Source organism: Astatotilapia calliptera, chromosome 18 (genome assembly GCF_900246225.1).
Source record: "Astatotilapia calliptera chromosome 18, fAstCal1.2, whole genome shotgun sequence".
NCBI lineage: Eukaryota > Metazoa > Chordata > Actinopteri > Cichliformes > Cichlidae > Astatotilapia > Astatotilapia calliptera.
This window is the reverse complement of record NC_039319.1, coordinates 17,513,517-17,519,584: the sequence shown is the minus strand read 5'-3', so window position 1 is coordinate 17,519,584 and position 6,068 is coordinate 17,513,517.

The window sequence follows — 6,068 nt, the reverse complement described above, 5'->3', positions numbered from 1 at the left end:
ACCTTTGGGGGTAGAGCTCTACCTTTTTAGTAATGAGGACAACCACAAACAGTTTGGTCTCCTAACGAGAAATGATGTTTTCAGAGGTGCCATACAAAAATGCCATAGAGTAACACCTCGCTTAAGCATTTTCTGTGATTCTCCACAAAAATAGCAAAAGTGAGATGTACTTGTGAAGGAATGGGCCCCACCTGGTGGCTTTGATGTACAATATACCCTGCTATAAATAAAGAGGAGAAATAGCTTAGATTAGCCTCAGTTTACCACAGTATTTCAACACCAACGCAATATTTTCAGTGAGATTTTTGTTTTTTGAGACATCTTGGGTGGATGGAGAACATTATATCTGCTTCAGACTGACTTTAGAAAATATATATTTTAAGCATTTGGGCCTGCAGATGGTAACAAAACAGAAACACATACAGTTGAATAGAAAATAATAAAAGAATTAAAGTCTTATGAGTGTTAAAACGGAGACCACATGTTATTTTTAAGTATCTTTAATCAAAACTCCCCTTTCAATAATGACGGCTATAAAAAATACACCATTAACAGCTGAATAATTTTAATTAGATCAATGAATTATGGTAAAATCAGGTAGGCAGGGGAGGGAGGGGAATGCTCTATTACCCTTTTTATCATCAAAGTGAGTGCTGTGCTAATTATGCTAGTAGCACCCAGTCAGAGCCCACAAGAGACTGATAACAGAGCACTGCCCAGGGTTAGAGTGATTGCACTCACTTCCTCTTTGCCATCTCATTGGGCAGGTTGAGGTTGCTGATATTCCTGCATTAATAGGATGCGCGATGATACAAAGCAACATTAAGAAGGTGTGATGTGCAATGCGTGGTTTTTTTGTTCCCTTTTTAACCCGAGTTCAAGAGCTGGCATCCCATTAGAGCTCTATTGCTAATCAATGTGAGACATTATAGGTTGTATAAATCACACTCTGACACCTGCTGTATGGGTCGTTAACAGAGAACTCACCAGGGAGGGATAGACAGAACAAACATGCAGACAGGCTGAACACAAATGTCTGAGGCTCAGGATAACGAATTGATATTAGACCGTCATTATGGTGACCCAAAGAGCTGATCAGTGAGGAGAAAAACTGGTACAAAAGGGGGCCATACAGCTAAATAACTAGTAGTGATGCGTCTGAGTTAGTAAAGAAAACATTGGTTTAAGTTTCTTACAAAGATGCACTCACAGACTCGCTGCTTTCTAATAATGGTATGTAATCTAGGCTCAAATGATTATTTGCAATTTGCAGTTCCCAAACAACCACAGACCACCGGAGGTGTTTCTCAAATATTAGGAGGAAAGATGAGAGAGGTTCCTGTGAAAATTTTTAATTGAGGATGTAGATATTCTGCCCGAAAAGGCATGCAGGAAAGTGCACACGCAGGCATTTGTAACCTGAGTGTGGTACAGAGGGGGACCATCTGAAGACTCGCAGGCTCTTTGATGTCTTGTGAATACGGGCATAATGCATGTGTAATTAATAAGCCATTTGCATATGATGAACTAGGGCACTTAGTCAATGTTCTCGGGATACAAATACCTGAGGAAAACAATAACAACTGAGAACATTAAAAAAAAGGAGTCTACGCAGAAAAAGACAAATCTATGGCCCGCTTCGGATTAGAAATACATTAGCAGCTAATTATGTCCTAATTGCCAATATTTTAGCAGGTGTTTGTACTTAACCAGTGGTAATGCCCTCCTGGAACAAGCTCATCAGGAGTATTCTCAGGTGAATCTCTGCAGTCCTGTGTGATTATTATGCGACAAGATGGACTTGTGGACAAAAACATGGATAATAAAGAGGCTGCCGAACCTGGTGACAGTAACAACAACAAAAACAGCAACATAATAATAATCATCATCACAAAAAAATAACCAAAACTCACAGTGACACTGCTACCACCACCACCACCACCACCACTACTACTTCTACTACACATTATAAGAAGAAGAAAAATAAATGACGTAGGAAAAAATAGAAGAAGAAGAAAGTACTTGAGTCCCATCTGTGATAGAATACCAATGTAATCTTGACAATCATAAACTGTTATGCATGCTGAAATATTAGTGCTGTGAGCACGCAGTTCAAAAAGAAGTATTCATTTTTTTGGCCAAATATTTTCAAAGCAATCAAAGACTCTGGGAGGTGGAATTCTCTCACCTAATCAAACAGCAAATGTAACCCAGCGCTTGATTAAATATTGAGCTACGGAGTTTCAGATATCTTTTTTCATTGGCCTGCTGGCATTTGGCAGCAGGGGAGCATCAAACTCCTATAAGTCCCCAGAGTTAGTCCACTCTGGAAAAGTGCTGAGCCAGCAGATCAAACTGTAGAAATGTCACAGAGTGAAAGAAAATGAACTACAAGCGTGCATCGATTGAGAGTCTTCTCCACATCTTATAGACTTCCATGATGTTAATATGAACAAAACCAAAGTGAAGCTAGAATTTTTAATGTGCCTGATTTTTCATAATAAGACAAAATTAGGGTTTGTTGTATGTCAGTGTCATTGCTTATCACCGGGAAATAGTATCACTTATCACTATTTAATAGTAATTAAATAAGACTGTCTTTAAATCAAGCCTGATTTTTTGTAATTAGGCCATTTTCAGTAATTCTATACTCGTATTCTCATGGTTTTCACTGATAGTGGCAATGCAGCTATTTCTCTGCTGTTCTTCTGCAGCATTATCGCAAAAACTACCTTATTGCTGTTGGGAATCCATCATCTCCTGCTGTGTCTGCACATTAAAAACATTAATCTGCCAAAATACAGAGTCACTATCTTTTATTTTTTCTTCCTGTCACCCTCCACATCTTCCTCCTGGTTCTGTCGGAGACTTCTTCCTGTTAAAAGTGAGATTTTCCTTCTCGCTCTTGCCAAGAGTTTTCTGGTTGTTGGGGTTTAATTTGGATTATTCTAGGGTCTTTACCTTACAATATAAAGCACCTTGAGATGATTGTTGTTGTGACTTTGAGCTATAAAAATAAAAGTGGAATTGAATTCACTATTTTTGGTGAAGAAGAAATCCCACATTTTAAACTTTTTTTAAACTAGAAAATTACCTTTTTTTTTCTTTTTAAAATGAAGACAGTAAGAACAACTGAAATGTGCACTGCCAGACAGAAATAGTTGCAGCCAGAGCGAATGTACCAATCCACATTCTCAGTGAGGTGACCTGCTGTTGCTTAGAAAGCTCTTTGCATTATGTGACGCATGAAATCTGATTGTGGTGACTCATGGTATGAATCAAACGTTTAGTCTGCTGTCACTCTTCTGTTACCTGTTCAATGCATTTCAGCCTTATCTAACTACACTTGTAGTTACCAACACCAACCATAGGTGTCGCCAAATAACGGAGCACTGAAATTTTGAAAGATCATATCTTTAAAGTTATTAGTAAGGCCTGTGCTATTCCAAGATAACAACACGCGATACCTGTTGTAAACATCTGGTGCTCATGTCGCACGGATTCGCCGACACATCGGTAGCTCATCTTGCTCTTCATAAAAAGGCAGATTTAGGCTATGCTCTCAGAGTTGCAAATCCACATATCGTTGTTTGTTATTAAAATGATTCTAAACAATCATTCAGCCCTTAGCCTCAGTTTCACAAGTCTGAAATGTCATTTTGACAGTTCCAAGCTCAATACCCAGTCTTACATCAAATATCTGTTCAACTTTTTCCCCCATATTTTTTTTTTTTGTTCTACTCCCCACACTCACCATTGTATTGTTCGACCTTGAGTGAGATGCTGTCAGGCGCTTTTTAGAACATAAGCGTTGCAGTTTCCCATAATCCACTGGGAGTGTTGAGGTGAGAGCTGTGGCCCAGTAGCACTCTGAGTGGCTGGCAGCGGATCAAAAGCAAACGAGGTTCCTGAGCTCATTCCAATTATAACAGCACACACTATCAACTACAAATACAAACAGCACATAAGTGATAGCACTGGTGGCCTGGAGGACTGCTGCCAGAGAGCAGGCAGCATGCTAATCAGGATACCTCTTGCCATGGGCTATTTAGGGAATAGCCTCTCATCCCACCAATTCCCCATGCCTTAACCAGGGAAACGAAAGAGAAGAAGGGGAGTGAATTCCCTGAGTGCACAATCCAAGGACAAAATATTAGAAAATGGATCTTTATCTTTGCTCTTGGCCAATATCCATATTAATTGCGAGAAAAAAGAACAACAATACAAATGCACTGAATAAAATATAAAGAGATTTGTCAAATACATACAGCTACAAATTAAGACCACCTCCTATACTCTGCTCTTATGTTAATTCAATCAAAAGGCCGACATAAAATAATGTCTAAAAAATTACTTAAAAAAATAATAAAAATATACCACGACTAATTTAATTTTCGTCCCATTTAATGCAAATTCCACACAGGCTTTCAGTGACTTCACTAAGTAGGAATCAGACCGTGCCCTAAGGTTTAACCTTTGCAAAAGCAGAATGTGGAAAAACAAGCTCCTCATTCATTTGCACATCACTTCACACTGGTTATTGCAATTAGTCTGATTATTCATAACAACAATCTTCCCAAGCATCCCATTGTAGTCCGCCAATCCAGCAAAGTGATTTATATCCGGTCGACTGTCATGGGGAAAAAGGAAGTGAGATGTTTAGAGTAGTTCTGTGCTAACGTGCGCACGCCCCCACCTCACACGGACATCCCCTCAGAGCTTGGCAACTCTCCAGAGCCATGCAGGGGCTGCGGAGTACAGCGGGAGCCTGAGTGAGAAGCACACATTGTGCACTGCGGGACCCCACCAGCCCCGGCCTGAAGGCACAACTCTCAAGGACATGGAGAACTGGGGCAGAGAACTTCCAAGCTTCCCACTGTTAGGGCAGGCTGAGAAAAAAGGGAGAGTTTCCAAAGTGTCTCGATCTGTTTGAGCATTACCAGTGAAATGCGTTGTTAAAAGGGATATCATCAGTTCTCTTGTTCAGTAAACAATAATCAAGCAAAAGCCTGTTGTGCACAGAATACCTCTAGTCCGCAAGACATTTAAATGTAAAATGTATTATATAGAATTCACAATTAAACCCTATTATGTGTTAAAGAAGGGGTTAGACTGGTGTCACATCTCATATAGGTGGGTTACATTCCAGAGGAAAATGGTTAGAATAAAGTCTGAGTAGAAGTATTGAAAATGTGTGTGTTAATACACAGAGTCTAATCTCCCACTCAAAAATAATTACTGACCTGTATGACATTCGAGCAAGTGATACATTTGAATCAGCGGCTGATACAGCCTCGTGATCTCCATGTTGGGAAGTGTTTTTGCAGACAAATAAATATATAATCTGAAAACGGAGATATGAAGTTCTACTGAATATTTTTGTGAATAGTGACAGTGATAGATACAGTCTGGTTTTCATAAAGTGTATTCAAAAGCAGGGGGAAAAAGGCAAGGTCTTCAACACTGCTGGAAGAAACAGTATTAGCAGCAGCCCTTTACCTTATTGTCCTTCCAGTCAGGAGCTCGGGATTACTGTGGGTCAACCCCCCTCTTCCTACAACAGGGAGAAGAAACCACACTGATCTGAGATGGAGTACCCCCAACAAAACCTTACCACATCGACCCATGCCACCATCCTGGGCCTCTAATGGAAGTCCTGGGCATCCAGATGCCTCCCCCGCTCTGACATGGGCGTCAAGTAGCGCTCTTCTCATCACTGGAAGCAGCAGGCTTCACAGCTCTCCTTTTCTCTCCCTGGGACTGGCTTTTTTGGAACATTGCAGGCAGATGTGTCCAGATGAGCACGTTCTAATTTGTAGGCCCAGGTTAATGCTCTGCCAGAAGCCCTGGAGGATCAATAGCTTTATTTCCCTAAAATGCCGGCATGGTGAGAACCAGCTCACGGGGTGCTTTTAATACCGCCACAGTTCCAGCGATGACTGGGTTGTATTGATTGTGCCCATGTGGAACTACGTGCACCTTCTGGGGAAGGATCTATTTGTGTCACCCTGGGCCGGGATGGGGGCTCCACTGGAGGAGTTGAGAGCTCAGCCAATGGAGGATGCCAA